The sequence below is a fragment of the Aquarana catesbeiana genome, linkage group LG10, assembly GCF_042186555.1.
Source record: "Aquarana catesbeiana isolate 2022-GZ linkage group LG10, ASM4218655v1, whole genome shotgun sequence".
Taxonomy (NCBI): Eukaryota; Metazoa; Chordata; class Amphibia; order Anura; family Ranidae; genus Aquarana; species Aquarana catesbeiana.
Genome location: NC_133333.1, coordinates 140,581,902 through 140,593,155, shown reverse-complemented (window position 1 = coordinate 140,593,155; position 11,254 = coordinate 140,581,902).

Here is an 11,254-nt window from a genome sequence, read left to right as displayed (position 1 = left end):
GTCGAGTTAAAGCCAAAGAGCTCAGTTTTGGTCTCATCTGACCACAGCACTTTCTCCCAATCCTTCTCTAAAATCATTTAGATGTTCACTGACAAACTTCAGATGGGCATGTACATGTGCCTTCTTGAGGAGTGGGACCTTGCGGGCGCTGCAGGATTGCAGGATTTCAATCCATGAAGGCGTATTGTGTTATGAATGGTTTGTTTTGTGATTGTGATTGTGGTCCCAACTGCATTTAGATCAATTACAAGCTCCTCCTCAATTACAAGCTATGGGCTGATCCCCGATTTTTCTCATGATCATCCTTACTCCATGAAGCGAAATCCTGCATGGAGCTCCAGGCTGAGGGCGATTGATGGTTATTTTGTATTTCTTCCATTTGCGAATTTTTGGTTCAACAGTTGTCTCCTTCTCACCAAGCTTCTTGCTGATGGTCTTGTACCTCCATTCCAGCCATGTGCAGGTCTACAATCTTGTCCCTGACGTCCTTTGACAGCTCTTTCGTCTTGCCCATGATGGTGAGGTTTGAATGGAAGAAAGAGATTCAGTGGACGGGTGTCTTTCAGGGGCAGGCTGGGCCAGGGGGCAGGGTGGAAATTTCCCCCCCAGGCCGCCTACCTTATATTCAAAACAGCCGCACTGCCTGTTTGCTATTTTCTTTTCCTGTAGATGGTAAAAGTCAGCCGCGGCAGCCGCCGATTGGCTGGCTGGCTGCTGCGCTGCATTCTGGGAGTTGTAGTCCGGATCGCGCTCAAGTTCCTGGTGGCGGTGGGTGGAACTTAGCAGCGCAGCAAACTACAACTCCCAGGAGTCTCAGAGGCAGGCAGAGGCAGGGCGTGCCAGAGGACGCGTCCTGTGACTGGCTCATGCTGGGGCTGGGCACTGGCTGGAGTGGCTGCAAGAGTGAGACAATGCAAGTTGCAACTAGTTTCGAGCACACAGAGAGAAGATCTGACAGAGTCTGAAAGCAGCCAGCTTACTTTCAGTGGGACGAGCAGCTTACCCTCTACTACACTCCTGGAGTCTTTGGACTGGAGGCAGGCAGAGGCAGCAAAGGGCCAGGACACACCAGGGGACGCACCTAATTTGCTAGGGCTGGGCACTGGCTGCAATTTGGAAGTTATCACCCCCAAGAGGCCTGCATGGACCTGCTGAGCAGCCATCGCTGAGGTGAGAGAGAGAGACCAAGACCCTGACATCCCCCACATCCCATTCTCCCCCCCATGCACCCCATTTACCCTGCCCCAGTGCCCTGCCCACCACCTAGTAACCTCAAAATAGGAAATAGCCCTTAACACTCTGGCTGTCAGGTCCTGTGCTGGCCATGGCCTGTAGGCAGTGGCATTGGGAGGGGGGCTGACCTGGGCTATAGCTCTGAGTGTGCCCCCAAAAAGCCCCAGGTCTCGGTATTACCAATGACCATTATTAGCCCTGAGGCTCAAGGCCTGGGGTTGGCCGCAAACTCTGGGCTATTGGCCGCCTGCCCTGGGGCAGCTTTCGGGCCGGTGCACACCAGGCTGCCTCTGAGAAGGCATCTCCCACTTACCCGACCCGGCCGAGTGACATATGAAATCCTGCCTCTTGGACCGGCTCCTTTGATGGACGTCATACTGGTTCAATGCCGGGACATGTGACGTCCATCTTAGGAGACGGTCCAGGAGGCGGGACTTAATGTGACAATGGCCGGGTAAGCAGGAGATACCCGTACTGTGTAAACCGGCGGCTCTCCTTTCTCCCCATGCACTGGCAAGGCTGAGCTGATGGGCACTGCTGTCTGATCAGGTTGCATTGATGGGCACAGGTAAGGCTGAGCTGATGGGATGGGCACTGTTGAGGCTGCATTTATAGGCACTGGTGAGGCTGCATTGATGGGCACTGTTGAGGCTGCATTTATGGGCACTGGTGAGGCTGCATTGATGGGCACTGATCAGGCTGCATTGATGGACACTGGTGAGGCTGCATTGATGGGCACTGATCAGGCTGTATTTATGGACACTGGTGAGGCTGCATTGATGGGCACTGGTGAGGCTGCATTGATGGGCACTGGTGAGGCTGCATTGAAAAGGTGGGCATGAATGGTGAGCTGATTCGGTGGTACAATGGGCCACTTGACTGGACTTGTCCCCCAGGCCTAAGGCTGCCAGCCCTCCCCTGGTATCTTTTATACACATAACGAGTTGTCCTTAAGACCACCTTCTTAAATAGACAGAACTAATCTGTGTACCACATGAGCACAACCTGTAGCCAGTCTGTGGGAGCCAGAATTATTGTTGGTTGGGAGGGGATCAAATACTTATTTTATTCACTGAACTGAAACTCAATTTATAACATTTGTATCGTGTGTTTTTTTTTCTGGATTTTTGGTTGCTATTCTGTCCCATTTAAAATACACCTATGATAAAACTTATAGACCCTTCATTTCTTTGTAAGTGGACAAATTTACAAAATCTTCAGGGGATCAAATAATTATTTTCCCCACTGTATACAAAAACCTATAGTTAGCACACAGGCTGTCGTACCGCTTATAAGGCAAGAATAGAAAATGCCGTATTTATCGGCGTATAACACGCACTTTTTTCCCCTTAAAATCAGGGGTAAATCATGGGTGCGTGTTATACGCCGATCCCCCGCTGATTGTGAGCGGAGGATCGAGCCGCCGAGATACATAGCTGAGTGTACTCGGCTCGGCTCACAGTCACGCCCAGTCCCACCCTATGATGGACATAACACAGGGACTGGGCGTGACTGTACACTCGGCTACTCTTGGCTCCGCTCGGGACTGCGAGAGGACCCGAGTGCCCCTGAGAGGACCCGAGAGCCGCCAAGAGGACCCGAGAGCCGCAGAGAGGACCCAAGAGTGGCCGAGAGCGGCCGAGAGGACCCGAGAGCCGCCGAGAGGACCCAAGAGCGGCCAAGAGGACCCGGCGCCATTTTTAAACTGGAAGAATGCAATGAAAAGTCTGCACTGACAAGGCTGCACTGACAAGGCTACACTGACAAGGCTACACTGCAAGGCTGCACTTACAAGGCTACACTGACAAGGTACACTGACAAGGCTACACTGACAAGGCTACGGTGACAAGGCTACACTGACAAGGCTATACTGACAAGGTACACTGACAAGGTACACTGACAATGCTACGCTGACAAGGCTACGCTGACAAGGCTACACTGACAAGGTACACTGACAAGGCTGCAAATGACAATGACAAGGCTGCAAATGACACGGACAAGGCTGCAGATGGACACTGATGAGGCTGCATTGATGGGCATTTAAATGTAAGTTTTTTTCCTTAAACTTCCCTCCCAAAAGTTTTTTTCCCTAAAACTCCCTCCTAAACTTGGGGTGCGTGTTATACGCCGGCGCGTGTTATACGCCGATAAATACGGTAATCCCAGGATGTTTAGGATCAAAACATATCTAGTCTTGTCCCCAGTGGAACAAGTTCCTATAATATATGTAATGCTCAATAAGAAAAAAAATTGAAATTCTGAACAAATAAATTAGGTGTCCCAAATGCACAAATAGTACTCCCCATGATACAGCAGATGTAATGTATTCTTCCTTCAGACCGGACTGGCAAAAGCACTGCTGGATCCTGTCTTTTTATATTGGGCCTGCGCCCCCTGGATTCTCCCGACTGCACGCAGTATCGGCATGTAGGCCAAAGCTATGCACGGATGTGGCACTGGGCATACACACATGCATCCAAAGGAAGGTGGCCCCAGCTTTGTAGGCCCACTGGTGGGGAAACATAGATGGCTAAGGCCACACCCCCAAACAGGCACAACCATCACACAAAGTGTGAACCACACCAAGGATGGTGCCCAAAAATGGTATGGGCATGCATTCCTCTTATCAGTTTGATTGCCCTTCTCTGCACTTTTTCCTGTTTGCCAATATCCTTTTTGTGAACTTCAAAATTTAACTGCATATTTCAGATAAGGTCTTACTAATGATTTGTACAGGGGCAAAATGATATCTCTCCCTCTGCAGTCCATAACTCTTTTATTACAAGAAAGTATTTTGCTAGGTTTAGAAACTACAGACTAGCATTCCATGCTTTTGTTAAAGTGGTTCTAAATGCAGAGGGTTTTTTTACCTTAATACATTCTATGCATTAAGGTAAAACACCTTCTGTGTGCAACTCCAACCCTACCCCCCAAAATACTTCCCTAAACCCAATGTCGATCCAGTGCTGTGCATGAGAGCAGCATTGCTGCTTTCTCTCCCTCCTCACTGCTTCAGAGACACCAGCGGGAGCCATTGGCTCCTGCTGCTGTCAATCAGAGCCAGTGAGGAGGGGGGCAGGGTCGAGCCGCCCTGTGAATTTCAATGGAGTCACAAAGCATGACTTGGGAGCGAACCTGCATGAGTGCCGCCATAACATGCAGCTTGCTATGGGGGCACTTATCAGGGGGGAGAAGCCAGGAGCACCAGTGGGGAACCCAAGAAGAGGAAGATTGGGGCTGCACAGAGCAGGTAAGCATAGAAGGTTTGTTATTAAAAAAAAATTACCTTTACAATATTTTTAAGTCTATGATCTACCAGAACACCAAGATACTTCTTGACTATTGACACCCCAGTTGTACTCCTCCTAAGATGTATGATGCATGTATGCTTTTAGCCATCAAGTGCATAACTTTACATTTATCAACATTAAACATTATTTGTCTCATAGTTGCCCAATTAAACAGTGCATTGAGGTTCGCTTGTAAGTTGGAGACATCCTATAAGGAAGGTATGTCACTGCCTTGCTTGGTGTCATCTGCAAACACTAAAATGGTAATTTTATTCCCAAACTCTTAATCGTTTATAAATGTGTTAAAATGTAAGGGTTCCAACACTAAACCTTGGATTACACCACTAATAAACTTAGACCATTCAGAATCCAAGTCTAGAAATAGAACATTGGTCCTATTGCTTCATGCATGTTGGGGTGGTCACTGGGAATAGGATAGGGTTGCTTAGCAGTGTTACAGAGATCAATCTAAAAGTCAATATATTGGTGGATTGGTACCAAGCTATTAACATCAGTTAGCCCAGACGCACCGATCAATCAATGAAGATTGAAGATGGGGCCACGGGACTGCAATTCCAATGTTCTGGGAAAAAAGTGGTGCTGTGCCTTAAGGACCTTCTATAATTAATGCAGGACTTGTGGAATGGCTTATCAAACACAGAAGCATATTGAAGTCATTATAATTATGGAATCAACAAAGAACAGCTCAAAGACAGGCGGGCTGGGTGTTGTCGGCAGTTGGTTCCCTGCCTAGGACAAAGTGGAGTTTTTCAATGACTGTGGTTCCAAAATCGGATCTGGTGGTCATCTCTGGTATGTCTCAGAATCTACTGCGCTGTATTTTCCCTGTCCGCATGTCAAAGCTGGAGTGCAGTAAACTTTTGACAATGAGCTTGCTGTTCTCGGGGTTGCCATGCAGATCTCATGTACACCCAGACAGGGCTGCTACAAGGATCTTTGATACCCTAGGCAAAACCTCATTTTGCCGCCCCCTTGGCTCTGCCCCGGACTCCACCCCCTTTGCCCTGTCCATGTACACAGTCGGGGTGGAGATTTTTGCGGCACCTGTACACCTTTTTCTACAGCCGTAGATTGCAGGCCCTCTCCTGCGCCTCTAGACCTGGCCTGAAGACAAATAGTGGTGGCACCGGCTTGCTTCCTCGAGCCAGCTGTGCTCAACAGGTATATGGACAAGCTAGGGTTGTATATAGACAGGCTAGCGTAGTATATGGACAGGCTAGGGTAGTATATAGACAGGCTTGGGTAGTATATGGACAGGCTAGGGTAGTATATGGACAGGCTAGGGTTGTATATGGACAGGCTAGGGCAGTATATGGACAGGTTAGGTTAGGAAATAGACAGGCTAGGGTAGTATATGAACAGGCTAGGGTAGTATATGGACAGGCTAGATTAGTATATAGACAGGCCTTGGTAGTAAATAGACAGGTTAGGCTAGTATATAGACAGGCTAGGGTAGTATAGGGACAGGTTAGGGTAGTACAGTGCCTTGAAAAAGTATTCATACCCCTCAAAATTTTCCCTATTTTGTAATATTACAACCAAAAACTAAATGTATTTTATTGGGGTTTTATGTGATAGACCAACACAAAGTGGCACATAATTGTGACATTGTGAAGTGGAAGGAAAATGATAAATGGTTTTAAAATTTTTTTACAAATAAAAATGCGAAAAGTGTGGCGTGCATTTGTTTTCAGCCCCCCTGAATCAATACACCGTAGAACCACCTTTCGTTGCAATTATAGCTGCAAGTCTTTTTGATTATTTGCACATCTTTGCATATCTAGAGAGTGACTTTTTGCCCATTCTTCTTTGCAAAATAGCTCAAGCTCTGTCAGATTGGATGGAGAGCATCTGTGAACAGCAATTTTCAAGTCCTGAAACAGATTCTCAATTGGATTTAAGTCTGGACTTTGACTGGGCCATTCTAACACATGAATATGCTTTGATCTAAACCATTCACTTGTAGCTCTGGCTGTATATTTTAGGGGCATTGTCCTGCTGGAAGGTGAACCTCTGCCCAGTGGTGTATTTAGGTTATGTGCTGCCCTAGGCCTGACTAAACTTATGCACCCCCCAATTTAAATACAACCCTACCCTGCCCCGCACCTAAACACGCCCTCGTAAATGATCTCATAAAAGGACACTGTTAAATGTTTTACGCAGAATTAAGTTGCAAAAATAAATATTAGCAACAACTTTTGAACAATATCAACATAAAGCTCATCAGTGCAGCCTTATCAGTGCCCATCAGTGCAGCCTTATCAGTGACCATGAGTACGGCCTCATCAGTGACCACCAGTGCAGCCCATAAGGACAGAGAGAGACATGGTGCAATGAGGACAGAGAAGGACGCGGGGGACAGACAGAGGGATACCGGGGACAGACAGAGAGGGATGCAGTGTGATGAGGATAGAGAGGGACGCCCGGGGACAGAGAGGGATGCTGAGGACAGGCAGAGAGGGACACAGTGTGATGAGGACAGAGAGGGATGCCCGGGGACAGAGAGGAATGCAGTGGGGACAGAGAAGGATGCTGAGGACAGACAGAGAGGAAAGCAGTGTGATGAGGGCAGAGAGGGACGCTGGGGACAGAGAGGGACGCAGTGCGACGAGGACAGAGGGGGACACCAGGGACAGAGAGGGATGCTGGGGATAGACAGAGAGGGATGCAGTACGATGAGGACAGAGAGGGACACCTGGGGACAGAGAGGGACACATATGAGAGGACAGAGAGGGACGCAGTGTGATGAGGACAGAGGGGGATGCTGGGGACAGACATAGGGAGGCAGTGCGATGACAGAGAGGGATGCAGTGAGATAACAGAGAGGGACGCAGTGAGATGACAGAGAGGGGCGCTGTGCAATGACAGGGAGGGACGCTGTGCAGACAGGGGACACGGGGGGGGCACAGGGGGACACCTTGGGGGAGGACCAGGAGAGTATTATGGGGCCTCCTGAATCTGTACTTGCTCCCCCCCAACCCCACCCATGATGGCAACCCTGGTGTCTCTAGACTCCTGTAACAAATAAAGTACACAGCCTCACCCCATGACTGTGATGACATTGCTCACGGCGTGCTGCTCTCCGATGGACCTTCTCTCTCTCCTCCTCCTCCTATCATCACAGCCCTGGGCCGGGGAGCAGATGGTGTTCCACCCACCAGAAGTTACGTGCACCCGGTCTGGCCAGTCATCGAGCATCTTATGGGGTGCCAGTCGCTCCCCTCCCCTGACCAAGTATGCCCAAAGACTTCCTATTAGCAAGTGCCACGCTACAGCAGGCCGGCGTTGCTGTATTTTTATGGAAGGCGGCCATGGGAGGGGGTTTTTTCCATGCGGGGGGCAGCTTTTTGGCTGCCCCACGCAAAGTGCTGCCCTGGGCCTGGGCCTTGACAACCTAGGCCAAGAAACAGCACTGCCTCTGCCCCAGTCTCAAGTCTTTTGCAGACTCTAACAGGTTTTCTTCTAAGATTGCCCTGTTTTTAGCTCCTACCATCTTCCCATCAACTCCCTGTCCCTGCTGAAGAAAAGCATCCCTACAACATGATGCTACCACCACCATGTTTCACGGTGGGGATGGTGTTTTCAGGGTGATGTACAGTGTTAGTTTTCTGCTATACATAGTGTTTTGCTTTTAGGCCAAAAAGTTCAATTTTGGTCTCATCTGACAGAGCACCTTCTTCCACATGTTTGCTGTGTCCCCCACATGGCTTCTCGCAAACTGAAAACGGGACTTCTTATGGCTTTCTTCTTGCCACTCTTCCATAAAGTCCAATTTTGTGTGTGTAGTGCACGACTAATGCCGCGTACACACGGTCGGACTTTTCAGCTACAAAAGTCCGACAGCCTGTCCGACATACTTCCGGCGTACCTTCGGCGGACTTGCGGCAGACTTTCTAACGAACGGACTTGCCTACACACGACCACACAAAAGTACGACAGCCTAGTACGCGGTGACGTACACCAAGTCCGACGAGACTATAAAACGGAAGTTCAATAGCCCGTACGACACCCTTTGGGCTCCTTCTGCTAATCTCGTGTTTATCTCGTGTTAGTAGAAGTTTGGTGAGAGACGATTCGCGCTTGTGAGACTCGTATTTTTCAGTTCGTTTTAACTGTTGTTCAGTCTGTGCTTGTGAGGTTTGTATCTGCTTTTCAGTGCGTTTGGTCAGTTGGCATTGAGAAATCTTTGTTTTATTGTCCGCTCGTTCCTGATTTTCAGGTCGCTCTTCACAGGCCTTGCTGTTCTTCAGTGCGTTCTGTTTAGTGCGTTCTGACCAGCCGACCGTTTTGAAGCCATGTTACCTGTACGTACTCGTCGTCGAGCTCGTGCATTGTATGTGTTTGGTGCTGTAGTTTATTCTTCAGACCAAGACCAGTCCATGAACAGGGCGAGGAGGAGTTCATGGACCAAGAATTGGTTGCTTCAGCGTGACCAGTTCTGTCACATGCCATTGCTCCGTGAGATCCGTGAGAATAATCCTGAGGATTTCAGGAACTTTCTCCGGATGACGGACCCCGTTTTTGACCGTTTGTTGGCTTTGCTGACCCCCTATATCAGCAGGCAGGATACCTGCATGAGGCAAGCCATCACTCCGGAGCAGAGGCTAGTTGCCACGTTGCGGTACTTGGCGACAGGGAGAAGCCTGCAGGACCTCAAGTTCTCGACAGGCATCTCCCCCCAGGCTCTGGGGATCATTATCCCAGAGACCTGTTCTGCCATCATCCAGGTCCTGCAGAAGGACTATATTAAGGTAAGATATTTTTCTTTTATTAGCATCACATGTTCTTTTATGTAATCTTTGATAATGTAATGTATTTCTTGCTTCAAACACTACTTACCATCATTGCAATATAGTGTGAATGTCCCCTTTTTATCCTCACACATGCAGGATTTTTTTCCTGTTCTTTTTTGTCATGCATGTATATTTTCCTTCAATAACCTCCCCAGCATGCAATGATGGGAACATATCCACCTAGTCTACTCATTTTGAATGTATTTTGTTTGAGTGTATTTAGTGTGCTTAGAATTAGCAATTAGCTAGATTTACCAACTCCCCCCCCCCACCTAAACTCACTCCAAATAGTGTGCTGATAATTAGCAATTAGCTAGATTTACCAACCCCCCCCCCCGCCACCCTCGTAAAAATTTGCTTGAATGTTCTGTGGTGTTGATTTGTATAAAGCAAATATATGTTGCACTTTGCAAAATGCATATGCACTCTACAAGTGCATTTGTTCCAGTGCTTTAGTAAATGAGCAGAAGCTCTGCTGATTTCCATCATCAAATCATATGCAAGCCACAAAGTGTTTTCATTAATTGCCCTTGCATGTGATTGTGTACTCCTTGCAACATGACTGCCTTTTTACCTTACCTCTTTTACTGTAAGCTGGTTAGCAACTGCACCTGCAGAGTGCGACAACTGCAGTCTTGTAGCCTTTTTAGTCCCTAAATTCCTGGGTGTCCTAAAAGTAATCTTTTTTAGGGATTTCACAACCCCCTAAAATGTAATCAATGTTCCATCAGAGGGGGTGAGCAATCTGATAAGTGTGCCTTTCCATATTAGTTATTCCAGAAGAATTAAATTATTTAATGTTATACTGATGCTGGGGAATAATGTTTTTAATTGTCTAATTTTCTTGCAATGTTAGCTTCCAAATTAATGATTTTGTTTTTCTTGTTTGATTCCCCAGTTTCCTTCAACGCCACAGGAATGGCAGACTGTGGCATCCCATTTTGCCAGCCGTTGGGACTTTCCCAATTGTGGAGGGGCTATAGATGGGAAACATGTCCACATCGTGCCACCACCCCATTCGGGGTCATACTATTTTAATTATAAGGGGTTCCACAGTATTGTTTTAATGGCGGTGGTGTCGGCACACTATGAATTTTTATATGTGGACGTGGGGAAGAATGGCCGGATGTCGGATGGAGGAGTATTTGCCCAGACGGAGTTCTGCCAGCGTCTCCAGAGTGGTGGCCTGGGATTGCCACCTGATGCGGATAACGTGGAAGGACTCCCCTTTGTCTTCATTGCCGATGAAGCCTTCGCTCTGAGCAAGCACCTCATGAGGCCATTCCCCCAAAGAACCCTCACCCCGGAGAGGAGGGTTTTTAATTTCCGGCTGGCCAGAGCGAGAAGAGTGGTTGAGAATGCGTTTGGGATTCTGGCCAGCCGGTTCCGCCTGTTTCAAACATCCAATAATTTGGCGGAATACAAACTTAATTTTATCATTTTATCGTGCTGCATTCTGCACAACTTTTTACACAAACATTCTGTAAATTATATAGGAACAGTTGGGCCTGAGGCCGTACTTATAGATGACAACCTTACGGGCCTGGATACTGTCCGTACTGGCTTGGCCCCCCAAAGTGCCCGTCAAGTTAGACAGCAATATGTTAATTATTTTATGGGTAGGGGGGCCATTGCAATGGGCCAGGATATTTAATTATTTTAAATAAAAAAAATATTGATGAAATCTGGAATTATATTTATTGCTTGCCTTTCTTTTGGGCTTTCTCCTAGGTTATGGTCGAGCAGTTGTAGTGCCAACTGTATTTTCCTTTTAAATGTCTAAATAAGCTCCATTGCCACTGTAAACAACTTTTTGACAATTATAACCAAACTGATACTGAGCATTGAAATAACAAACCACACATTTATTTAATTCCTATAAGGAGATGTTTTTATTAATCGTTGTTATGCATTCAG